We start from the raw sequence: 15955 nt of genomic DNA, 5'->3' as shown, positions 1-15955 counted from the left end.
GAAAACCAAACAACGAACCAATCTACATAAGCCAACACTCGAACCACCCGCACGCAATACTAAAGAACATACCGCCAGCCATCGAAAGAACAGTCTCTGGTCTATCATCTAACCAGGATGCATTCAAGAAAGCAGCACCCACCTACAATCATGCCCTCTGGTCAGCTGGATACAACCATACTATCAAATACCAAAACAAGGAAAACGAAGACACCAAACAGAACAAGAAATGCAGGTCAAGAAAAATCACATGGTACAACCCCCCATACAGCAAAAACGTAAAGACCAACTTTGCGGCGGACTTCCTAAAACTCATCGACAAGCAATTCCCACAGACCAACAAGCTACACAAAATCTTCAACAGATCAACAGTCAAAATAAAGTTACAGCTGTATGAGAAACATGCAACAGATCATCAAGTCACACAACTTCAAGTCATCATCAAGTCATCATCTTCAAGTCATCATCAAGTCACACAATATATATATATATATATATATATATATAAGGTCATGAAAGAAACGAGCCAACCCCCCCACCCAGGAAAAGACATGCAACTGCCGAGAAGTAGACAGTTGCCCACTTCGCGGCAACTGCTTGGTTAATGACGTCATTTACAAAGCCACAGTCACGTCATGAACCGACAACGCGTCATACATAGGCCTCGCGAGCGGAGAATTTAAGAAGAGATACAACAACCACACCAAATCATTCCAACATGACCGATAGAAGAAAGAAACGGAACTCTCTAAACACATCTGGCAACTCAAGGAGAAAAAAGCTGAATATTCAATACACTGGGAAATTGTGTCACAGTCCAAATGCACAAGCGGCAGTCTGGTTCTGGTCTATGCAATCTTTGCAAAGAAAAGCTCCAAATTACCATCCTCAAAGGCAACACGCTCAACTAGAGAAGCGAGCTCATCTCTACCTGTAGACATGGCAACAGACACAAAAGGAAACCACCCAGCCGTGTCAAACCCAAATGGTAGTTCATGGAATAGCGACCCATATTTTATACGGATCAGTAGGCCTGACGATCGCTGTACAACTCCGAGCAGCAATGGACTCGTAATAGTTAACGTTTATTACAATATATACATCTATAATATATATATATATATATAGATAAATATATATCTATAATATATCTATAGATATATATATATATATATAGATATATATATATATATATAGATATATATATATATATATATATATATATATATATATATATATATATATAAATATATATATATATTATATATATATTATTTATTTATTTATTTATTTGTTTGCCACAAAAGTAAAAGTGGAGGAAGTCTTCCATATATATATATATATATATATATATATACATATATATATATATGTAATAAACACATTTTGTACTTCTCATTCAACTGCCAAGTATTGCTGACGAAGGTCCCAGGGGGGACCGAAAATTCCAATAGATTTTCTAAAACTTACTCCTTATTTGTCAATTATGAGTCATATCTTATTTCTCTGGTTTTCTCTAATAATATATATATATGTATATATATATATATATATATATGTATATATATATATATATATATATATATATATATATATATATATATATATATATATATTTATGGTAGTTCGTGGAATAGTGACCCATACTTTATTACAGATACAACATGAACTACTCGGGCAAGAACATTCCTTTGCCATCAACTAGAGAATACTTGAAAAGACTGCTGGAGATGACAGAGAAGCTGATAAATGGATGCGATGGAGAGCATTATTCATCCTGGCCGATACTGACACCGATGCGGAAACGAGTGACACCAGCCGTGACGAGGACAACACCGCCACCACCGATGCAAACGGGCTAAAATCCAGATGCGTCCCCCCACAAATCCCGGAGTTGGTCTCATTCCAGTCCGATATGCTGGAAATGGTCGAGAACATTAAGTTCAAGGAAGTGATGGAGAAGTTCCTGTCCAACCTCAAGAAGGACATAGAAAACATCACACCCTCTAAAGAAATCTTCGTAGAGGCAGACAAAACCAGGAACATGTACAAGATGGACCCCGCCAAATATGGTGGGTTGCTAACTGTAAACATACCTTAGAAATACAAATATGCGGACCGCAACACCGCCACCGAAATAGACAATGAATACACAAGTCTAGCTGACAAATTAAAAATAGGTAAGGAGCAGCAATGGACTCGTAATAGTTAACGTTTATTACAATATATATATCTATAATATATATATATAGATATAGATAAATATATATCTATAATATATCTATATATATATATATATAGATATAGATATATATATATATATATTTATATATATATATATATTTATATATATATATATATATATATATATATATATATATATATATACAAGCAATGCCGTTTTATATTCAGATTACTCATACACCTCGTGTATATAGTTTATGCATGACATATTTGTATATCATATATTTATAAATAGTAACTAATGTATATGTTACTATTTTATTAAATATAATTTTGTCCGGCATGGCTTTCTGTATGATGTTGTAACGTTCGGCAAGCTCATAAACATATTAGACACTGGTTTTCGTAGGTGGGAATATACAAATGTATGGACCGGGCGGCTGTCAGCAGTGCAGGAGGAAGCACATACAAATCACTTTCACCCACATAGGGCCCCGCTAGTAACGCAGTAAATACACATGATGTTGAGGAATCTGCGCGCAACTATTAAATCAGCATCATTTCGAGCGTGAGCAAATATGATTTATTTGTCTCTGGTTGAAAGGTTAGCAGAGCTTGTCGCAAAACAAGTTTTGAAGGTCGTCACGAAAAATAAGTTTCAAGGTTGAGCCTGAACTTAAGAAGTGTTTCAAAGTTACTTGTTAGGCTCACTTTATTGTAAGTTGGGCCCACTATTAGTATCTGTCAAATGCAAGTCGGGTCTCCAGCGTAACGTTGCAGCATTAAATCGCTCCTCGTGATTATTTCAGATTTCAGAGAGCTGTTTGGCAATGATATAGTGTGAGTTTACAGTATTAAACTGTTTACCTATTTTAGCCATGTATATCCTACCATGCAGTCACACAGTGTCTGTATAATGTCTTCTTTCTCTGTCATTAGGCATTCTTTCTGCTTTCAGTCTTCCCTCAAGCACTAGTAGCAGCCTTGGAATTTTGAACTTCTTTGGCCATTAATTCCTATTTTAATAGTAAACAAACAAAACACACTGTTGATTCTTCATAGCTTCAACTTACCAAATATAGTTTCTGTGATTCAACTAATGACATTCCATGCTGACCAAATGATTGTAAAATAAAAGTACTAACAAGTTATTAAATTGTTTGTTAACAGGTGTTGGACTTCTGAAAATGTTATGATTCTTATGCGGTCAAATAAAATGTCCTACACATAGACACACAATATTGCTCAACCAATTGCTGAATACTAGTCGGCATGATAAAAGGGTCTGTGGTAGTATACACCTATTAAATGCCCCAATACTAGTGTTTACACGGGTCCAAAAATCGGGAACCGGGTACCCAAGAGCCGTTACCCGTCGGGTATCCGGGTACCCGGAAAAAAATTGTTTTACCCTCGAGTATCACAATTTTCAAGAAATGACATATTGGATGCCATAATAAATGAATCATATTCTCTACTGACAATGTTTTCATGTTCAAAAACGTAGGTGTAAGATAAGGTATAAAACCTTCCTCAATAATTTCTATTTGCTATTGTTTCTTTCATTAACTTGTTAATAACTTCATATAATTAACATTACTACTAACATCGCACTGCCGTCGCGGCTTTTGCTTGCTCTCCACGTCTATTGATCTCACCATATAAATATCCAATTTAGCTCGTAAACAGTTGTTACTACTACTATCTATTAGGCAGGCCCAGGGTTCGCATTAGCCGCGAGATTGTGCGATTCGCACAATTTGATCGCATTTGGAATAAACGATTAGTAAACACTTTAACAGCCACTTGCGATTATTATTTTTTAGTCTATAATCCGTCTATAATCCGTCTATAATCCGTAAACATCTCATAAAATTCCTTGTCAGCCTTTCCTTCCATGAAATAAACGAATGAATAAATAATAATTTCTTCCACATGGTAGCCAAACACCACACCACACTGAGTCAATGAGAAATCTAGCTAGGCCTAACCATCTGTTTATTCGCTGAAATTGTGACGCAGTTATAAGATATCCATGGAGTACTTTCGTTATTGCTGTTATCTTCGACACATGGTAGCCTAACACCACACTAAGTCAATGGGAAATCTGCCTAACCATCGATTTGCGATTTTTTTTTTTAAATTTTTTTTTTATATCACACTACGGAGGATGCGGGTAATAAATTAGGAACCGGGTAGTATGGCGTCGGGCGGGTACCCGGATAACCCGTGCAAACACTACCCAATACACACTAAATCAAAAAGTAATGTGATCCCTTAATCTATTTAGCTCTCACAAGCTAAATGCAACCAATAACTGGATAGCTGACAAGTTGGCCATTCATAGCACCCTCAATTTTCTATATCATAACCATGCAGATTGCTTGTTTACTATGAGAGACTGAAGTTTTCCTCACTTGTAAACAAACCTCTTTACTCAGCAGAAATCAATTTCTGTATGCTGTTCCAGGGAAGCCTAAATTGGTCTAAACTTACCTCAACTGACCAAATTTTTGTATCACTTGTACTCTCTTTCATGCTCCTTAACATCCCTGCCAAGAAAACACCAGACACTAATTGATAACATATCAAGAAATTTGTTCTCCTGTTGCTTTTTCTGAATGAGAACACTTGTGGTGGATTGATGTAAATGCTAATATGAGTATGCCATCTTAACTAAAAATTGAAATTTTTAGACTCCACATTAAACCTCTTTTAATGATTGTTTGAGAAGTTGTGACTTACACCCACGGACGTGGCTAGAAGGGGGGGTGGGTGTGGGGGGTGTCTCACCCCCCGAACTTGATAAAACTGACGATAGTTGGAAAATTGGAGTGCGACAGCTGGAATTTCCGACTGTCGCACCACAGTTTATCTAGGCCTATTCATATATTCCTGTGATTGTGAATGACCTAAAAATTGACATTTTCGGTCAAAATTGGCCTTTTATCAGTCATATTTACCATGTTTCCTTGCCACTTTCATAAATTGTATCTCGCGATTCTTATACTCCACCACACAAAACTTGGTATGATTTTGAATACTCCAAAAAAAATGCCTAATAGAACTACCGTCATAGGCGTAGGGGCCCAATATGATTTGGGGGGGGGGGCTGATCTGGGAAAATATAACCTAAATTGTTCGAGTTTCGCGTGTTACACATGTCAATGTGCATATCATATAGGCATGCACAGGTTTTTACATCGCATGCCAATAACATACAATCATATGCTGTGTAATTATTACCATTCCATATTGGTTAGAATTATTGGGGAAGTCAATACAATATTTATGGTAATAATAATATCAGTTTAACCATTGAAAAACACATTGCAAATTATCTTTCTTTCAGTAGGTAAAAAACATTTGGTTGGGGGAGGCTAATAACTTTGTGAAGTGAGCGCCTTTGTGGCACCTATTCCTCTTGCAAACTTAGATATGAAGAATTTGTGGGACTTGGCTTAAAGGTTGTGTTTGGATGCATTCTCTGAAGATACAAAGGTACTGTAAGCTCTGGCCCATCTACAAAGGTTTAAACCAAGAAGCAAACCTGGCAAGAATCCTTCAGAACTAAACATTGCACGGCAGTCAGGCTTGCATCAGATGTAGATCGGTTCAAGTGCAGCTCATAGAATGCTCAGCAGCATCTCTCTTCCAAGTCCCGCTGTCAGTACACTACAAAAGTCAGCCAACCAGTTTGGACCTGCAATAGAAGAAATGAATGAAAATGATATATCAGAAAAGGGGTGTATAAAGAAGACACTGCAACTGCATGGCCTCTCAAAAGACTCTCCAATTTTTGCAGAATATGATCGTCAATATCATACGTGTCTGCTTAATGCAAAAAGTAAGACTCCATTTGTTCGTGCAAGCCAATACAGAGATGTAATTGTTGAGAATGTCACCATTGATAAATTTAATTTTGATTACAATCACAGTAACAACTGTAACTTAATTGGTGAAATGAATAGAAGAAGGGGTCACAAGTTGCAATGTCCAGTCCATGAGGGCTGTTCAGTAAAGATGCCAATGTCAAAGATGAACAGAATGGTGGAAAGATTTGTGCATCCAAATTACTTACTGGTAAGAACCCACTAAAGGAGAAGTGCTTAACAACTGATGCTGATGGCAAGGCATGTAAAGGGTTCACTGGTACAATGGCTGCAGCTACTCATTCTGAAACAGAGAACCATATGCTGTTAGACCAAGTTCACCTACTCAAGTCACTCTGCAGGGCACTGGCTAAAGCAGTACTCTCCTCTGATATGTTACCTGCACAAACTGTGACTAGGAAGCACTTGATACAAAAGTGCATTGCAGAGGACTTGACCTGCCTTGTACTGGCAGAGGTGACTACTTGCAGGAATTAAAGCCCTCAAATACGACCACTGCAAAGTTATGAAGGCTTTATCAACATGTTAAGACTGCCTTGCAAAGTGCTACATTGGAAATCATTCACATTGCCCGAAGCATTCATTTGTATGCAAGAGGGGCAGGAAGTACACATTTCCATTCATGCCAAATGCTACAAAGAGATCTCTGCTAATATCCCACACTGATAGCACACAACTACAGTACTGATTTCGCTTAACTCCCGTTGCAAAAAAAGCAACGATCGATAAAAAAGGTTGAAAATCGATAAAAAAAAATTGAAAATCGATAAAAAACAAATAATTTCATTAAGATTTAGACTACTGCGGGCACGGTTGTCAACTTAGTTTCAACGAAATTTCCACGAAAGTTATCGCGATCAACAACGGCAAAGGCAATTCTAGACATATCAAGGTTGTGACCTACGTTGAATCCTTAGTGTAACTACAGCCGTTTTCAGACTATACCAGAAGTGGCTGAGGAATATTACAAATGTTACAAAAGTTTGATTGTATATAAGACAGAGTAAGTTCTGTACTAGGTGTTTGAAAAATTATTTGGCTAGGATAATAAAAAACTGGTCTTGGTCGATCGTAACAAGTACTTAAGTTAAAGGCTAGTATTAAACTAAGATAAGTTTAAGTAACTCACCAATGAACGCAGCGTCAGAAAACAAGAAATAAAAAAAAAATTTACACAATGAAACAGTCGTAGCTGGATATCAAAGAGATCTTTTTTTCCAATAAATTCCTGTGTTACTTGACGTACTACAGTACCGTTTACCGCACTCACTTTCAAACCAAAAAATCTCCCCCCGGCTTCAATGCACGCAAAATAAAAAACATCCTGTTATTTTCCCCCTAACCCAGCTACTGTAAGTTGCCCGCGAATGCAGACGAACTGCCCTGGTAATTAAGGTCGCAGCCTGGGTCTGGGCCACCTACAGTATGCTGCTTACATGTGCATTCCCTACCCTGGATATCTCCAGCGACCAAACTTTTTTGAGAGGCCTAGTCCAATCATAAACCTGGCTTTGTCAATTCACGCCTACCATCTGTTAATTAGCATAGTATTTATCTTCGTGGGGGGTTTAGCACTGCAGAACCTTTGGCTGGCTTACTCTAGAAGCAAACATTATTTTGCCCCTACTATTCATAATGGAATGGAAACCTGTGGAAAATGAATATATTTTCATTGCTTATTTGAGTATTGTATATTGGGAAGAGCTGATCAAATATTACTGGGGAGGGCTTTCAACTGGCCTGACGGCATGTAAATTTAATTTAATGAGAAGGGGGTTTTTATGAGTCTCCCGGTATGCGTCACATGAGAAGTAAATGTTTTGTCTTTCGGTTTTATCATCATTTTTCAAGTGGAACAGCTCATAAAATCATATCAATCAAATATCCTTCCTTAGTTTTACTAATCAGGAATGTTTGACAAGGCATGCAATGCATCGTTCGAGAATGTAATTTTAAACTAGAATTGAAAATGAACAACATAAAACAATATCTGTGAAGCGTGTGGAGCACAACTTTGAATATTTGTTGTGAAAGAAAACATCATGAACAATGTTTACTGCGTAAATAAATGTTGCGGAACTGGTATGGAGAAATTACGTACTGCAGCTTACGTCAGAGAAGCTCATAAATGACACAGGTGGATAGAGCACATCAAAATTCGGTTTAGGAAATCCCTACACAGCTGACAAAAGTCGATATCTCCTTCCGTTTTCGAGTTATAGGCGATTTTGTGTTTTTGCGATATGGTTTTCAGTATATTTTCATTCAATAAAGTCGTTTTTTTTTTGTGTGTTATAAGGGTGTGACCTAACAGATATTTCACTAACCATTTAACCGTATAACCTGCCGGTAGGTTAAACTTTTAAACGCTGTTTCCCGATTGCGGCTTTTTCGACGTAATGTCTCTCAACTTTTAATGAAAATAGGACATTATGAGTACAATAATTAAGGTTTTTTTTTTCCAAAAAGTAGCAATTCAGGCAACAAGACAATGATCAATGTATGTTAATTACTAATTAGGCCCAATAATATTGCCAACATTACGTGTAATAATTGCTGAAAAGAATAACACACCTGATCAGTATATCGTGGTCTTCAGAAGTTCAGATCACTGAATTTATATAACTCGGCCTTCGGCAACTTCGTAACTTTTGAAGAAAAAAACAATATATTTGTCTATCTATCACAAGATTTTAAACAAAAACTCGCCTAACTTAGCAAACTTACCCACCTTTCCTGCTTACTCATTAAAAGTCACGTTTAGAAAACAAATTACGCACGCACGTGTTGTGGGATGGGTTGTAGCAGCCTCCGATTTCATTTTCTTTCTCTTGTGTCACATACATGATACAGTACTTTACATTTGATACAACAGTTTCTTCAACAACAGCTTCCCAAAATTGGTGTTGCAATAGGTTAAATTTTAACCGGGCAGCGCAGTACCATTCATAATTTGCATATTACACCAAAATTTACACTCAGCGTCCAGATGGCGGAAGAATGTAACATCATGTTCAATGTGTTGTGTCGTTCTCATGGTGCGATGAACTTGGGCAAGTTCAAATGTCAATGACCTGCTTATGTTCTATGACCAATGTCAGTGGGAATTATGTGTGTAAAAACTCGAATTTTTCCAAGTGTTATATATATATAGAAGTTTTACGTAAGCGGAGCAAATTTTGGGGCGGCTCTTTGATTGTGAGGAAGCACTTATCTAAGCACCAATATTTGTGAAAAATATCGTAAGGTTTATCATTTTCATTCATATTCTTTTATGTTTGCCGCAATCCCGCCCGCAATGCATGCACAGTATAATACCATGTGTGGAAAAAATGGCTGTATACGTGCGGACCTGAGAGAGCAAACTGGCCTTGTGTTGTTAATGTTATTACGATACTTTCTAGAACGACCATTTGCGTCTTTTGGCATCGACATATTTTCACACAGGATTTCACCATGCCATTGATCGATGTACACGGGTGATATATGTCGCAAATATAAACTGAGAAGACGAATTGATGACACTATCATGAGCTCGTGACTATTGGCCTACTACTATAGTTATATTGAACACATTATTCATGCCTAAAACATCGTTTTTCTGTTTTTTATTGATAGTTTGCAGTACATTACTCAGTTCTTTACATATTTTTAAATAATTTTCATGTTTAAAATGTATTTGATTTTTTTTTTTAATTTTCCGTTTATACAGTTTGTGATTTTCTAAACTGATAGTGCATTTGCGGCCGGTTAAACGGTTAATCGTTTAAACGGTCACACCCTTAGTGTGTTATCTTGTTCGGAAATGATCCGAAATGAATGTAATAACTGTTAAGTTTTTCCACTTCTGGTATAAAATTATTCCATCAAAGTTAACCTGAGTAACATGTCTCATGCCAAATCTACACTAAACAAAATAGAAAAAATAACAAGAGAAAACGCATTTTTGAAAAATGGAAGCGTCCTAGCAGAATGGGCGGGGCATCTTTATTTTGCTTCAAGTAACTGCTTCAAGTGTTTTCGCTCGGAAACAAAGTTTCACACTTCAACTCTTATAAAAAACCAAATTTACATCTCTTAAAAATAACTATTTTTTGCAATCTGCAAGTAAACCAAGTTTATTTATGTCCATTCATTGTTATTTAAATGGTTAAACAGCACTCCAACTTATCTGGAAGGGTGCCTCGTGGTACATAGCGTGTACTGCAACCTCCAAGATAGCCTGGCAAAGTTAAGACTTATGTCACTGTGTTTGGGGTTCAGTCAGAAAACGTCCCCCGTCAGTTTTACTACATGTTTCTTTGAGAGTTACTACTCATGCAAGCCTGAGAATGCTTTCAAACGACTGTACCAAAGTCTAATCGATACTAATAAACGAAGTTACGCTATTTCCGACGTTTCGCGTAACCACATATTGACCTTTTATTTCGTTTAAAAAAGAATTTCAACGCATCGTTGAAAATTCCACGTAGGAAATGATTGAGATCACCAATCGTTAAAATTCGTTGAATTTCGATAAAAATCGGCAAATTTCGATAAAAAACGAAGAAATTTGTTTATTTTCCTTTTAACAAATTTCAACGGGAGTTAAGCGAAATCAGTACTGTAAATGAAATACCTGAGACACCCACCTGCAGCAAACGTTTATGGTCCACTCAGTTTCAGACTTCCACTCAAAAAGCAGAGGTAGTCAATAATGCTTTCGAGTTTCCAATCCAAAACATAGCACAAGCATTTCACGCAACAGTCAGTACAGGGACCACAGTGCCACAAACATTACAAATAAAGGGCCTGAAGAGTCCATAGCCAGGAAGATGGAAGCTGCAGGATTAGAGGTGAGCTCAAATAGTCTATGTATCCAGACTCTGAAACAGATGCAAAGGAAACAACAGTATGATAGACTATATAACAGAGGCAGAGCATACAGAAGGAGGAGAGCACAACTCAGAGAGAGAGAGAGTACAAGCTACATGGTAGAACTAAAAACATAAACCAGTCCAGTGATTGATGACATATCAGAAAAGATGTCTCCTGTTGCTTTTTGGCACTTTTTCTGAAGAAGCACACTTGGTACGGATTGATATAGATGCTAATAGGAGTATGCCAGCTAAAGTAACAGTTGACATTTCTAAAATCCACTTTCAACCTCTTTTTATGATAGTTTCAGAAGTAATGACTTATATCATTTTTGTTTATCTCTGTCTATTGTGAATCTTCATATGGTGTCTCACACATGTTGTACAGTCTATATGAATAATGCAGTACTGAACTTTAAACAAGTGAGAGCCCAATGGTTGACATATTCCCTAGTGTGATTAGAAGTCATTCCATCAGCATGGCTGGCATCTACTGAATGTCTAAATTGTTCTTGGGTCCACACAATGTGTTTTAAGCACAGTCCCTCAGTTGGTGCTACTTATCCCCTCTGGTGGAAACTTGACGCAAGTTGGCCTTCTTCCCTCTGAAAATGTGATCACTCCCTGTATCGAGTAAACTCTGGCCCTAAAATGAAAGAGAAAAAGTTACTTGTTACTTTGGCACTGCTTTTCAAAGGTATTTTGTCAGATTTTGTTGCGAAAACTACTCAGGAGACCTATGTTCTAGCTGTGACCAGATCTAGAATGAGGGCGCTGTTCAAGCAACATTCCTAAATCGTTGTAGTAGATCATATTGACTAGTTTCTCAGTGTAAGTCTTGTCTTGTATCATTCTATGTGCAGCTATTCAACTGCTTAGACTTCCAATAAATGCTTATAACCATTTAAGCATTTGTATACAAACAAACTAGTGAATAGGTCACTGGAATTTTGTTGAACTTTGAGGATAAAAAACTGATTATTATTATGAAGAATGGGTACGGTCATGTACCTCACAACTGATGCTGATGGCAAGGCATGTAATGGATTCAGTAGAACAATGGCTGCAGCTTATCATTCTGATGTAGTACACCTCGTCTTCGTCTTCGATACGGTGACACATCCGCAAAAAGGGACAATATCTCACCACACACACGTCAAGAGAGTAATTAATTAGATCTGACCCGAGTACTGATATAAGTGACAGGATTCACAGAACCACTGGAACTACTAATGAGGTCTGAAGGCAGACTATTCCAATCCCTAATTGTATTTGGAAAAAAACTATACTTATAGCAATTGGTACTGGCATACAGTTGGCAGAAATGCATATCGTGCATGTTCCGACTCCTACGCAGAGGCTTTCTTAGGCAGTCAATAGGGATCTGAGCCTGACCATAGATGCCCTTAGCAAATAAGATGATTATTCTTTGTCTGCGCCTCTCTGCCAAGGGCACCAGGTTTAGGTCCCGTAACAGAGATGAGACAGAGCCAGGCTCTCTTGAATAATCTGAAGCGATGAAACGGGCTGCACGCCTCTGAATGTTTTCGAGGTTGTGCTGCAAGAAAGCTTGGTGGGGATCCCAGACAGAACTGGCATATTCCAATACTGGCAGGAGGAGACCTTTATATGCAGCCAATTTTGCATCCTTCGAACAAGGGGATAAGTTTCTACAAAGAACTCCCAATATCCTATTTCCTTTGTTACACACATTTTGAATATTTTTTCCCCAGTTGAGATCTGAAGTGATATGAATACCCAGATATTTAATACAATCAACCTTAACCAAGTGAACCCCATTGAGCATGTAATTGAAATTTACAGGTTTCCTCTTTCTAGTAATGGTCATAATGTTACATTTCACCGGCTGGAAACTCATGCCCCAATCTTTAGCCCATTGCCCTAGTATATTAATATCTTCCTGAAGTTGATGACCATCACTGACATCATCGATAACCCGATAACAGACACAGTCATCAGCGAACAGTCGGACACCAGAAGAAACAGCATTACCAATATCATTAATATAGGCCAGGAAGAGAATGGGTCCCAAAACTGACCCTTGCGGAACACCGGAAGTAACCTTAGAAGGATTAGACCTAGACCCATTGACAACAACCGACTGCTCTCTATCACTCAGAAAAGCATCCACCCAGCAGAGAACCTGATGTGAAACACCCATAGTGTACAGTTTAGATTTCAATAAACAGGTCTCTCTACAGAGCACTGACTAAAGCAGTACTCTCCTCTGATATATGACAAAATCTACAGTAAACAGGTTAGTAAATTTGCAAGTCTTATTAAGGGCCTGTCACAGTGCTATGATGGCTCACAGAGACACAAGCAATGGATGTGACACCTCCACACATAGGCTGTTGTGGCATATGTGGGAGATGTGAAATGATTTGGTACTTAAAAAGTTAATTTCTTTGCACAATACTTTGAAGAGCAGATGCTGGAATGTGGCTCTTCTCTTAGCTGCCAGGGATAGCATTGTGCGGATAATGCCATATGCTGGTGCCCCTGGCTTACTGATGGTGTAGGCACCTGTCCACATCCTGCAGCCCTTTGTGTAACTTGTTGGGGCTGATGTATATTTTGCAACATTTGCATTTATTTCATCAGCCCATGCCATCCAATCTTAGTCTGACATTGTGAAGGTGTGAGCTTTCCATTTACAAATGTGTTACTGTATATAGGCCTATCCTTATTCTGATTGCAGTCTGGGTCTCAATAAAACTGATTCTTACACCACATATATTACATTGTAATGTATGCATTTAAATTCTGACTGTCGCTTTTTGCTCTGCTAGGTACACAGTATTAGTGCTGATAGTCGACTCTTACTTTTGTAGTTGATTAATCGCATAGCTCTTCTCGCGATACTCGGTTACAGTTATGGCATCATCACTGTCATTTCTACATTGCAGAAATACAGTCAAACAAATCTTTTTCCATGGTGCACTGTCCCTATTTGTTCTTTCAAGTCTTAATGTGTGATGTCTAATTCATGTTAAAACATCTACCAAACAAAAACTGTCAACAAATTTCAATATTCAACATTTCTTAAAATCCTTCAAAGTAAATCAAAAACTTTGGAATGGATCTACAAGGCTACTACAACTACTAGCACTAATCACAGCAAAAAAATGAATAGATGCAACACCCTGTAGCGGTGTGATGATTACTATGCAAGAGTTTTCTGTAGAAGGACGTTCACCTTCTAGGCTAGGCTTTAGCCTAGTGTGATAGCACGCACATATTATGACACATTGAAATGAAACTTCACCGCAATCGACACACTCTATCAGACATATGATACATGTGAACCACTGGCCAGAAATGAAATATACTGTAAACATGCATGTTTGAAGAAATTACAAATTCTTTGGCAATCATTAAAGATTAATAAATTTGGGAATTTGCAATTATGCGCAATGATGAAACATTGCTAGGACTAAATGTTGCACTGCAGAACAATCGTATTACTAACAAGTAAACGCATGAATCTAACCTGAACAGGTGCTTGCTGATTTTTAACACAGCACAGTTCTAGTGTAGCATTGTAAGAACCTGTGTTTGCAATATTTGCTGACAAACTGCTTAAGTGTTGTTTTTGATAGGTTAGGCTATTTTTCAATAGCAGATTGTGTGTAGTGCTAGCTTTAGTCCAGTAATCGCAACTTAGGTTTTGAGAGCGATTAATCAAACTTCCAAAGTGTAATCGCGACTACTGGCGATTAATCGATCACGACTATCAGCACTACACTGTATAAAAGTAGACTACTCACCAGATGTACAACTTCAGTTCCTCAGGTTTTACTTGTTCAATAGCTTAACATTGAAACTAGTGGCTCCTTATACCATCCTTTACTTGTACTACTACACATCTCAATAACACACAGATCAAAACAACAGACACAGGTAGTACATTGGTCTCTACAGGCCATGAACATGTTCTTCCAGTCTAATTATTACTTCATCAGTGCATTTTTGGGCACATGCCATGGTGTACCAATGTGTTGTTACTTCCGTGTCAATCTTGTGCCACATTGCGATATTTTGGTGATTTTTCACAAAATTTGCCCCCAAATCACTCAAGCGTAAAATGATGAGACCTTTTTGTCATATTCCGTGATTACATATCATAACCAATACCCTTAGCTATACTTAAGGCTCATAGAGTCTAAAATGGCAATTTTCAAATTCTTACTTATTATGGCCACGACACGAAAATTTCAACATCCTGTATTTTTGGGATCCATCTAAGCATGTTCTCTAGAACATATATCAACCACTCTGCCAATTAGAAACTTGATTTTTCCCTTCGAAATTTTTTTTCGTAATCTCATGACCTAATGTGACAACATTTTAGGAACACGATTTGCTCTCGCTGTTTCCTCCGAACATATATCATACCTACACTCTGACAAGTGTACATAAATACACAAAACAATCGATAACAAGTCAGCACGAATTCAAATCTAAATTTCCCGTGGAATGTCAGATTTAGAACCAAATGTGGCAACCGAAGTTCAAAGTGATAGTGGTTCTTCACCAGGCAGTGAAATTGTACTAGAATTGGAGTGCCCTTTCTAATATTCGAAGCAGAGAGTGAAGGCGATGATCATGCCAATATTGAACCTAATGTTGAGGGTGGACCTGAGGTGTTACTGTTAGGATATAGAACCGTATCAGTTCGAGCCTGTCAAATGAGCCGAAATTGAAGCTCCACAACATATCGAAGAAGAAACCCGTTCGGAACTATTGCAAGGAGCATACAACGTGGTAAGAATTTAGTAATGAAGCAAACAAAATCCAGTCCATTTTTTGCATGTGTGGTTGGAATTCGCGGAACTGCCTTAACCATATTGTGAGTTGTGTTACGGTGACTTACAACCATAGAATCCTTACAACCCATATGTACTGTGTGTTGGCTATGTATTCATACATGTTCAGTATGGTGCGTAGTAGTAGTAGTAGTGGTGGTTACATACTGAAAGTTTGGCTCGGGACGTAAGC

The 15955-nt window shown here is 37.7% G+C and overlaps 1 protein-coding gene across 1 annotated transcript in view; it reads right to left on the bottom strand.

Annotated features, from left to right (window-relative positions):
- The window catches only part of LOC139961011 (uncharacterized), a 426752-nt gene that overhangs the window by 217676 nt on the left and 193121 nt on the right, over positions 1–15955 (bottom strand). The window contains exons 1-5 of the mRNA XM_071959799.1: positions 11348–11579; positions 10709–10942; positions 6266–6360; positions 5735–5887; positions 3076–3200 (exon numbers count right to left, since the gene is read on the bottom strand). The gene's annotated coding sequence lies outside the window, so the exon portion shown is untranslated. Of the gene's footprint in view, positions 1–3075; positions 3201–5734; positions 5888–6265; positions 6361–10708; positions 10943–11347 lie in introns of the transcript that reaches the window.

Source organism: Apostichopus japonicus, chromosome 20 (assembly GCF_037975245.1).
Source record: "Apostichopus japonicus isolate 1M-3 chromosome 20, ASM3797524v1, whole genome shotgun sequence".
In the NCBI taxonomy this organism is placed as follows: Eukaryota; Metazoa; Echinodermata; class Holothuroidea; order Aspidochirotida; family Stichopodidae; genus Apostichopus; species Apostichopus japonicus.
This window is presented reverse-complemented; position numbering and strand designations above follow the sequence as displayed.